Here is an 11724-nt window from a genome sequence, read left to right as displayed (position 1 = left end):
AAAGAAAGAGCAAAAGGACAAAAAGCTAATAATGTTGATCTAAAGTAAATTAACTAGATACTCCTGTTCAGGGTTGGTAGTTAAGTATCATCTGGTCTAATCCCTGTTCTGGTTTGGAAAAATAGGAGTCTAAAAAGTAGTTGCTAAGGTAGTTTTTCTGGGTTCCAAGTTCTAATCCCAGTTCTGGGTTGCTAAATAAGAGTAAGAAAGTTTACTCTGGACTTTCTAGAAATGCTCTAAATTTATAAAAGTAAGGAGTACTCCACAGTTTATAAGAAATAATAAAAACTAAATGTTCCTGCTCGTTCCAGTTCCTTTTCTGCGTTTCAATAATAGGAGTCTCTCTGCATAATAATCTAAAAATTAATATAATATTGGTTTAAATAGTGAGTACTCTACAGTTCCTAAAGAATAAGCTAAAGCAGAGGTTCCCAAGTGTGGGGTGCGCCCCCTAGGGGGGGATGCCGTGCCATTGCAGTGGGGGTGCGGGAAGCGGGAAGCTGTCTGGATAATCCAGGAATCCACAAACTCCAAACAGCAGAAATCCTGTTATCATGAATAAATCCAGGGTGAATCCCACCGGGTGTGTCCCTGCAGGACAAGAGGCTCTCCTGTGTCCAGACTTCTCATCAAAAATGTTATCAATTGCATTGAGAGATCGGTTGACCAGACCCATAATTTGTAGATTTGGAGGATGTGCAAAGAAAGGCTCCAAAAATATATAAAAAGACCGAACAAAAACAGAGCAAACAGAGCAGGAATGGGCAGGGAGGGAGCAGAGGAAAAAAGTCATGTCTGCCCTGTAAAGTTCATGTCTGTGTCCCGGTTGGTCGCAGCGTTAGCGGTTAACTAACCAGCGCTAACCTCATCATGCAGGTTCAGCCTGGTGAGGAGCTTTAGCGCTCTACTCGTAGTCACACATCACGCTGTGTTTTATATTATTCTATTATTATTTTTAGTATTATTTTTCCAGTTAAACGATGTATCAAACCATATCAGATTCTTTGTCTACTTAGACAGAGTTAATGCGCACAGAGATCAGAGAAACTCGTCCTCAAACCTGAGCAACCACAACAGTTTCTGTGATTCTTATTAAAACTCAACAGACATGAAATGTTAGAGCTGCTAAAGCCACATTAGCAGCATTAAATGAAATGTCCTGGTTGTTGCTCAGTGCAGCAGGTTTAACTCATCCTACAGGGCCGGTCCAAGGCTGATAAGGCCTGGAGCAGAACCTGACTGAGGGGCCCCATCAGCAGCTTTAACAGCTTCTGTGTTGGATTTAATCTGGGAGAGGAGGAGGAGTTTATTTTATTTTTTTCTTTACTTTATCAACTTTCATAACACATTCTTTACAGCATTTAAGTTTTATACAACCCTGTACACTTTAATATATAAAACCCCTACACGAAACATAAAATAAAAATAAATAAAATAAATACTTAAATAAAACACACACATACACACAAAGAAAATTATAATGACAAATGAAAATGCAAAAATCTGTTCACTCCATAGTCCCACTCCACCCGGTCGAAAGCCTTTTCAGTGTCAAGTGATAAGGCAACTTTAGGAGTTACAGTTCACTCCGTGTGTAATATGTTAAAAAATCTATGCAAGTTGAAAAAGCCATGCCTTCCCTTTACAAATCCTGTTTGATCAAAATAAATAATATGAGGTAAACATCGTTCTAGTCTGAGAGCCAGGATTTTAGACAATATTTTTAGATCCACGTTTAACAGAGAAATAGGACGATATAATGAACACTCAAGTGGAGCCTTATTTGGCTTCAATAATAGAGAAATGGTAGCTTGACAAAGCGTTGGGGGAAGACATAGCAAGTTAAATGATTCAACAAATATCTCGTAACAATGGAGATAAACTACCTTTATAGGTCTTGAAAAATTCAACTGGGTATCCATCTGGTCCCAGAGACTTTTCATTCTGCATTGAGTTAATTGCCAATTTCATTTCTTCTACAGTAATCTGGTCCTCCGGTTGATACCTAAATGTAGAGTCAAAAGTTGGAATCGTATCAAACAGTCCAGGCATTTTTAAAGATTCTGATTCATAAAGGTTAGAGTAAAATATTTTAAAACTCATTTATTTTTTGTGGATCAATAGTGACCTGTCCAGATTGGGTTTTAATTTCGGGAATTAAATGTGAAGTTTCGGATCTATGGAGCTGATGTGCCAAATCTTAGATGTTTTCTCCCCATGCTCATACCACATTCCTCTAGACCAGAGGTTCCCAAACTGTGGGGCATGCCCCCTGGGGGGGCACCGTGCCATTGCAGGGAAGGCGCAGGAAGCCGTCTGGATGAAACAAAAAACATGAACACTGTATGCGTTGGGTTTTTACCTTAGAATGGCCAACTCTCTGTTATTCCTGTCAATTTGATACAGTAGAGGCTTCCATACTTCCCATATCTGTGTCCTCTGTCACTTTTATCAGCAGTTAAAACTGTTTAATCCGTTGTTAACATGTTTTAACCTGTTTTTCCGAGCTGCCTTTAAACGCAACATGAGCGCTACGACGCTCGCGCTGGGTTTCCACCTGTGAAGGAGACCTGCTGCTGCTGGGCGGAGCTACGTAGGTTTGTGTTAGAATCACGGCAGCAAACCAGCAAAACGCAAAGAACTTTTCACAGTTTTTCCCTCCAAACTAACCGACTGAGTTGAGTAAAGCTGCTGGATGCAGGTAATGTTAGCTAAAGATGACTAGCTAATGTTAGCTAAAAGATGACTAGCTAACATCAATACAGAACCTTCAGCTTGTTAACAAGTAGCTTAAGCTACTGGTGTTGTCTGTGTTCAGCTACATTCATTCTGCCCCTCCTTGTTCGTCTGGAGCCGGGCTGAGTATAACAGGGAGTCTCTAAGAATCCCCCCTTCGCTCACACACATCGTTCAACCAGACAGCTTTCTGTAAGCCATAGGGGGCCAGAAAAAGTTTGGAAACCACTGCTCTAGACTGAAGAATCAAACGTTCAGACTGTTCAATTCAGTTCAATTGAACTCAGTTTGCAAAGTCAGTCTTTGTTTATACAAATCCAGAGACTAAGTTATAGAGTATGAAATCAGATCTGTCAGTTCAGTTAAACGTTTTACCTTTTGTTTCTTAGGATGTGAGTAATAGGATATGATTTAACTGCGTAAAAATGCTTTCAAGGTTTCCCAAACTGTACTAAAAGCTATACCAGGTAAAATGTTCATTTCGAAGAGAAAATTTATTTGTTCAGAAATATATCGTACAAATTCTTTATCTGACAGAAGAAGAGGACTGAGTCGCCAAGAATACGCAGAACGTTTGTCTGGAAAACTAAGTTCCAAAACAAGCGGGCTGTGATCAGATAAAACTATGCTATCATATCTACAAGCTTTAATATTAGGAAGTCATTTTTTATCCACAAAAAATAATCTGGACGTGAATACGTTTGATGAACTGCAGAAAAAAAGGAATATTGTTGGGTATATCAGGGTTTATCCAGAATTTCCAGAGTTGAATTTACTACCTTTCACTACCGGCCGGAAACCCTGTATATGGGTGCAAATATATGCACAGCACCATAATTCTGTAAAAATGACTGTAAAATTATGGAAGACTTCAGGAGTGAAACATTTTTGGTCCAGGAACGATCCAACACTGAGTCCATTCATGTCTCCTCTGAGAATCAGCTGGTGAGTATCAATTAGAGGAAGGGAGTGAATCAAGTTGTTTAAGAATTTAGGGTCGTCAAAGTTAGGGGCCCAATACGTTTGCTAAAATAATGGGAGTGTTAAAAAGTGACCCAGTCACAGTTACATAACGGCCATTTGAGTCAGTCATTATATCCGATACTATAAATGTTATTGACCAGAATTGCTGCGTCTTGTGCTTTACCATTAAAACTGGAATGAAAAATGTTCCCAACCAAACTTCTTCTAAGCCTTAAATGATCTATATCTTTAAGGTGCGTTTCTTGCAGAAATGCTATATGTACCTTAAGAGATGAGAAAGTACCTTATTCCTTTTAACTGGATGATTCAATTCTTCCATATTCCAGTTAACAAAATTAACATGGCAACCATTATTTACAGAGGTATCGTCAGTGGAAGACATCTACATACATGATGAGACAAAATGGTCCAAATCACATTGATTAGTCTTGTCATTGGTGTACACCGTAAATGTATAGTTAGCCCCCGTTTGTGCAAATAATAAATGACAAAGAGAACAAAGAAAATACACACAAAGCAACAAAAAAAGACATGTACTCACCCATCCCTTCACATTCAGTGTTGTCCCCAACTGACAAACACAACATCCCCAAAGCCTCTCTGCTTTCTAAAAAACTATTCACCCTAAACTCAACCACAGTCCCAAACAAAAAGAAAGAAAAAAAATAAATGTCTAAACTATAAACCACCCATTTACCCCAAAGCGCACTGGAAAAAGTCACAACATCAAACAATATATGTTTCAATTTAAAAAAGACAAGAACAGACTCCTAAAACAACTAAAATAACAAAACAAAAAAATAAGGTGTGTTTATTTAACGTCTACCATACGCCGGTTCGGGCGGTGCAGTTCGTTTAGCACACAGTCTACCAATGCCACTATCCACTCAGCTGCCCCAGAAAGACAAACAAATGCACCATCCGTACGCATCAGTCTGTAGATGCAGGAGTATCCCTCAAAGTTTTTCAGTCAAACCGGAAAACTAACAGCTAAATAAAAACAACCAGAGACTAGACAAAGAGTCCCCCTTTCAAAAATTAGCAACGTTTTAACATAAAAGTCCCAGGTCTCACGTAACAAATTAACAGTACAGTCTCGTATCCTCACAGCCTTTCCTGCACTCTTAGAAATGGCTGTAAATTTACGGTGGAATTCCAGCAGTAACATACTGTTATTCCAAAATACAGTAGGATATTGTCAATTTGATGTCTTCTTCTGTTGTCACAATCAAGACTGACGACTGGCAGTAAACTACCGCAAAATAATTGTTCAATACAGTTTTTTTTCCTAGGCAAGACATTTTACTTGTATTTGCATCTTAGAGAACCAGCATTTAAAGACAATATTAAATGGAAAGACAAAAAAACTTTCCATAATAAATCTTTTTGGGAATGAATCGAAATCTACAGAGCATAATTAAAAATGTTAGAATACCAGTGCTGGTGTTGTATGTTAAAAATACAATGTTAATTAAACACTTGTTTAGTCAAATTCAAAGATGGGTTTGTCAGTTTCCCTAAAGAGATGGTGTTTGATAAAGAGTTGCTCCCACAATCGCAACGTATCTGTGACGTCACGTGTTTGATGGGAGACAGCAGTGTGGCGTCTTGTCTAGAGCTTATCATAACGAGGTAAGTTCCCCAAAGCTAGTAAAACATGCTCTTTTTGTTCTTTCTTTAATGTATTTATGTAATGTAATGGTGATGTGTTGTCTCAATGTTTATAACTCCCTGGCTGACATTATACTACAATGTATGCTGTGTTTATACTGTTATGTATTCTGTATCTCAATAAAGATCTATTAAAAAACAAACAAACAAAAAACAAAGGTAACAAGACCATCATGTTTTTGATTTTGATTATTTTTAATGAATGCATTAACTTTCTGTTTGCGCAACAGTATCAACTTATGCTTAACGTAAGTTTATTTGTTTGAATATCGCGGAACGACTGTTCAGTACAGGGGAGCTCAAGTCCAGTCCTTGAGAGCTGCCATCCTGCAACTTTCAGATGCTTCCCTGCTCCAATTAACACACCTGAATGAAATGAATGGCTGGTTAGCAGGTCTGTTCGGAGCTGATGTTGGAATAAAGATGCATCGAAAAATTGCAGGACCTCTCGAGGACTGGACATGAGCACCCTTGGTTTATTATTTTTGTTAGCAGCTGAGGCTAGCCAAGCAGGTGTAGCAGGGGGTGTCAGTGGTTAAACGAACATTAAAACTGTCAGAAAGGCCGTTTGAGTTAACATTATTTAGCTGCGGAGTCGTTTTCTTGAAGTTTCCAGTAGCTGTGCTGGACCGGTGGTTTGATCTATGCGATCAAAGCTAAGCCAAAATGTTTTTGTCTCTATAAATAATAATGATAATAAATAATGACATATTGGCTGCCTCTTTTTTCTTCATTAGTACTTCATGATGGTGACTGAAGCCTGTTATGATGACTTCAACACATTTCTTCTGACAGGTTGGTAGAAGAAATCCTCTCCAGAATGTTTCTATAAGCTGACTAATTTCTATAATGCCTAATGTCTGAGTTGTGTTCATGGTAATTATTTCTGACATTTTTATGCTTTATGTTGTAGGTGGTGAAAAATGCTCTCCAGGGTAAACCGGGTGGACAAAGTATTTTGGTGGGTCTGGTTAGTTTTGCTCACTTCTCTTTAAAATCTGTATTTATTATCCTAATGTGTCTGCTATTTATCCTGTTGTTCCTCCAGGCTGGGAAAACCAGGCATTCTTCCGTTGGTTCATGTGCTTCGTCCTACATCTAAAGGCCACAAGAAGAATCCAAAACAGCTCATGTCAAACTGTGGACCATGTTTTCAGATATGTGCAGGTATGTGGTTATTCTAATGATCCTACTTTGTAGAAGCACTTTCTCATTGGCTTTGTTCGCTATCTGAATGTAGCTGTGCTGCTAAATATATTGAATAATTTTTATTATTTGTCGTCTTATCATTATGTCAAAGATGCAAGCCAGTGTTGAAGCCTTCCTCATTGCCGTGCAACCAGGACAGCCCTTCCTCCTGCATGTTGGTGAAAACAAGAGCAGCACCAAAGACACTTCACCCCATCAGTGATCCCAAGGTCATCCAAGGTAGCTTTTGATGAACTTCCAAAGCACACTTCACCTTCAGTGCAAAGTACCATGAATTCCTCTACAACTTCTGTAAATTAATCCAGCCTACAGTTTTCAACATTGATGTGACTTGCACGACAATTGAGGAGTTTAAGATCCTTGCTTTTACTTTACCTGGCAGAGTGGACACTCTTTATTATGATGATCATTTAAATGCATACTGTATCAATAAGAGGATTTGTTTTGTGTTCTTCCAATTAAGGACTTGGTTTATTACAATCCCTGTGGCAAGCAGTTTTCTGCATGGTCAGCATTGAAGGTCATATTGTCTTTGAGAGGGTCCAGCCAACCATTCCAGACAGGACAGTGTTGTCCATCTTCTACATTTTCAACCTCCAATGAGGCAGCCAAGATTTTGGTTCATTCAACGGTAAAACCATTCCTATAATTTTTTTTTACAATGACATGGTTTTAAAGCAAGTTATGATTTACTGTTAAGAAGCAATAATATTTTCTGTAACATTTAAGTTCTAGAATGTGTGTATGTGATCCTTTTGTTTGTGAAATGTTTGTTACCTTTTGGGTGTGTCCTTGTAGCAGCCATCTTGGAACCTACCAAAGAGGAGGCCCGCCTCAAACCCAGCTCTTTTATAGAAAGGCCCATGTTTGCCGGACTTTGATTGGCTGGGCAGTTAATTGAGAAGGTGGGGACAACAGTATATAAAGGGACTGTTGGCTGAGCCAAGAGAAGGGAGAAAAGCTTGAGAAGATGTAATTTTGTCTTGTCCGTGAGCCATGCTGTGCTGTGCTGTGCTGAAGGAGGCCTAATAAACCACCTTTGTTTATGCTACAGCCAACTTTGAGGAGTTTTTTCTTCCACACCACACCTCTCAGTGTAACATTAACATTTGACAAAGGTGGTGATGTTTTCTCTTTACGTAATTAAAAACAGCTTTATTTATATATTGTACCAGCTGTATTCAAAATGTCACACTATTTATATTCTCAGGAATTTTCCCATTTTTGATTTTGTTTTTTAGTCGCTTCATTGGGATTAACCCAGAAAAGGGCACAAAAGCTGGTCATGGGAAGATGGTATCCAAAAAGACAGGCAAGACTATTCAAAAGAAAAAGTGACAGTCAATGTTCAGGTTTCCACGCTCATCAAAAACTTGATGGACTTTGAGTGGCATCTCATTCAGGTTAGTTGTTGTCCTTTTCTATTCTTTGAAATCTTTCTGTTTCCATATTATTTAGGATCTAAAATGTATTGTCTTTTCTTTTTCCATGTTGGACGGTGCCGGTCAACATGGAATCTAATCTGCATCTAATAAAGTAAGTGCCACTTGGACTCTTGAAAACCATTAATAGTTCACATTTTAAAACCCTGTTAATACTAGAATTCCACATTATTTCAGCCATGTTGAATTTTAGATTTTGGAAGTCCTTTTTCTTTGATTTGTTTAGTGATACCCAAAGCATGGATATTTCTTTAAGAACTGTGTTATCTTCATAAGATTGTAGAAATTAATGAGTTAGGGTAGTGTTGGTGAAACTATATATGGACTTTGAAGGCCTATTTTTTACCAGTTCTCTGAGGAATGGTTTTGTTATTCCTTTTGAATGTTTGAATATACTGGAAATATATGTGGTTTGAGGCATAGTGGTGCCTTTAAATAAAAATTCTGTTCTGAAGGTTGCTTATCACATCCTCTTCTGTGTTATGTGAAGTTCTGATTATGCAGATTTTGCATTTTAGAACCGCACCAATTGTAGCACTTCTAAGAAGCCTACACTGGGTCAGGTATTAATGTTCTATCGTAAAACAAAGACTGTGCTTTAAAAAGTATCATTACAGTTTTCTTGGCAGTAGCTTACTCAATGTGAATGCAGTAGTAAAACTAAATTTACTGCAAAAATACTGGAACGCTACTATTTGAAGGTATATTTACTTTCACCACTGTATTGTATGGTGGCCAACAGGTACAAACACCCAGCAAAGACGAGAAAAATACACGCAACAAAAAAGATGCAAACAAAAAATGCTGAAAACAGAAGTGATCCAGACCACTAGAGGGAGTCGAACACAGAACAGCTGTGTCCAAAGTCAGGTTTTGCATTGTTGGGTCCTCAACGACCGGAAGAGAGAAACTGTAGCTTTCAGCTAGCTGCTTAGCCTCTACCGTGGCGTTCTGTTGCTTAGCAACCGTGACAAATTGAATCACATAGCGGCGAAGGAAAAAAAAAACGGACTGGAAGTATGTTTTTTTTCCTCCTGATTTCTCTATTACTTTTCACCTTTTGTAATAAAGGCTGTTGCATATTTAAAAAATCTTAGTCTGATTCTAAAATGTTCCAGCACGTATAGCACATTTACACAAGGAATGTAAGCAAAGAATCCCTTTTCAGATACTCTCCAAATATCAGGTAAGACAATACAGTTTAATCAAACTATTGTATTTTTAGGCTTAACTTTAATCAGTCAAACCGATTTGCTCAGGAATATATTAATTATTTGAGTGAACCAAAATATTACAACTAGATGTTACCTGACTTAACTGTCATTTGGGAAAACCCAAATGAGTCAGGTGTTCTAAACCTGGACCAGCTGGCAGCAGGCGAGCGGAGCTGGGTGTTAATGCAGCGGCAGCAGACATTTCCGAAAACGTTGGAGCAATATTGCAATTAGGTGATGCACTGATGAACCGAGCAGAAATGAGAGATTTATACATCTACATTCTCGCCTACAAACATTGTTTAAATAATGTTGTCACGGTTGCTAAGCAACATAACGCCGAGGTGGAGGCTAGGCAGCTAGCTGAAGGCTACAGCTTCTCTCTGCCTTCGCAGGACCCCTCTTCCGTAGACCGGGTCGTTTCTCAAGGCCATGACAGAATAAGCTTGAGAGGATGAAAGACCCTGAACTCGGACACAAAGCTCTAGTGGTCTGAAACACTTATTTTTATATATTTTTTGCATGTCTTTTTTGTTTGCGTCTTTTCTTTGTTCTGTTTTTCTCGTGTTTGCTGCGCGTTTGCACCTGTCGGCCACCGTAGTATTTTAACGATTCTGTATTTTAGTTCTGCTGGGCTCCATATGGTTATGTGTATTTGTTATAAGTTGCATTGTGATCACTGTTATGTGTAGAGTGTTATGGGGTTCCCCTGTCTGACTGCTGACTCCCCTCACATGTGATGGACCTGTCATGTGGATGGGGGATCAGGACCGATGCTGACAGAACACCGGAAGAGCGGAGAGTTCAGTGTGTTAGCAGTGAAGCTATTCAATTGAGTGTAACGGTTTGTTAGAGGGCCGAGCTGCAGCGTAAGGAATAGCAGCTCGCTTTTATTTCTAATAAACCCTGTTGACGGTACCACATCTGCGGTGTGTTGGCGTCATTACAGTATTTACTTACAGTACTACACCACTTTAAAAGGTAATTACAGGATGGAAAAGGTAAATGTGGTATGTACAGACGCCAGCTTTTTTTTTTTTTTTTTTTTACCGTTTTTTGTTAAGAATGATAAAAAATAAAATAAAAACTGGCGTCTGTAGCTACCAGTTTTTTTATTATCGTTCTTTCAGAAAAACGGTAGATTACCGTTCTTTCGAAATAACGATAAACTACCCAGCCAGCATGCCTAGGTGGGCCCCATGTGGGGGAAAGGAGGGCTGATATATGGGTCCCATATGGGTTTGTCCGCGGGTTCCACGATGGCCCCACATGGGTTTGCCCATGTAGGGCCACAGCCCACATGGGCCCTACATGGGCCCTAAATGGACAAACCCATGTGGGGCCATCGTGGAACCTGCGGACAAACCCATATGGCATGCCCTCCTTTTCCCCACATGGGGCCACCTAGGCATGCTGGCAGGGTACTGGCAGCTACAGACGCCAGAAGTTTACCGTTATTTCACAGTATCTATGCCGTACTTGCATTGACGGTAACCTACTCTCAGGATTAATTACGGTACAGCTACTGTGTATTTACAGTAAACTTCTGGCGTCTATAGCTGCCAGTATGTTACTGTAAATTTACAGGATTATTTCTCAGAGTGCATCACTCAGGAGAGGGACCAAACTTGGATTCAATCAAGTTTTTCGCTGTCTCAGGAGAATCAAACACTTTTGTTTCGCCGTTGATGGAGATCCGCAAACGGCCAGGATCATAGCGAACTCTGTCTTTTTTCTGCAGAAGCTTCTTTACCTCGTTGAAGGCAGCCCGGCGTCTGGACAGGTCGATGCTGTAGTCAGGAAAGATGAAAATCTGCTCCCCTCGAAACTCCAACTTGCCTTTCTGTCTGGCCAGTTGCTGCATCCGCTCCTTCTCCTGGCAGTAATGGATGCGCACAATAAATGGCTGCGGACGTTGGAGGCGCCGCCGCCACCGCTGGATGAGCTCTGTCCAGGAGTGGAGCCTTTTCCAGACCGCCGGGACCACCCAGTACGTCAAATAACGGGTCAGCCATGAATCTGGTGGGGTTCCCCTGCTCCACTCCTTCAGGTACTCCCAGTATCCGTAGGTTACAACGTCTCCCTCTATTTTCCAAGTCGTCTGTTTTTGCCAATAACTTTTTATAAAGGTTGTTTAGGTCTGCACAGCACGTTTCCACAACTTCCAAGCGGTTGTCCAAATTCTCCAGGCCTTCTTCATAATCACCCATTTTCTTTGTGAATTCGTCAATAGCAGCTTGAATGGGTGAAACGGCTTTGGCGATTTCCTCTTTGATTTCTCCTCGTAGGTTTTCGTTTTCCTCTTGAATTACTCCTTTAACAATATCGCGGAATGTAAGCAGCATGGCCTGGTCTATAGCCGCCTTGCTAGCAGCCTCCGGGTTGTTAGCTTGCGCTCCTTTAGCAGATGGTTTAGACCACATGTGTCAAACTCAAGGCCCGCGGGCCACATGTGGCCACATGTGCCC

General features: G+C 40.0%; 1 protein-coding gene and 1 long non-coding RNA gene across 5 annotated transcripts in view; one reads left to right on the top strand and one right to left on the bottom strand.

Moving 5' to 3' along the window:
• LOC106935215 (protein Daple-like) overlaps positions 1–11724 on the bottom strand; it is a 59143-nt gene that overhangs the window by 13459 nt on the left and 33960 nt on the right. The gene's annotated exons all lie outside the window — the stretch shown is intronic.
• LOC106935219 (uncharacterized) lies at positions 6193–7275 on the top strand. The gene is made up of 3 exons (XR_001421851.1): positions 6193–6352; positions 6440–6558; positions 6692–7275. It is a non-coding gene; the product is annotated as an uncharacterized LOC106935219 (long non-coding RNA).

The sequence above is a fragment of the Poecilia latipinna genome, unplaced genomic scaffold (genome assembly GCF_001443285.1).
Source record: "Poecilia latipinna isolate Pla-1442-1.1 unplaced genomic scaffold, P_latipinna-1.0 Scaffold1929, whole genome shotgun sequence".
Classification (NCBI taxonomy): Eukaryota; Metazoa; Chordata; class Actinopteri; order Cyprinodontiformes; family Poeciliidae; genus Poecilia; species Poecilia latipinna.
The sequence above is the reverse complement of the archived record's forward strand: the minus strand, read 5'-3'. Positions and strand labels throughout refer to the sequence as shown.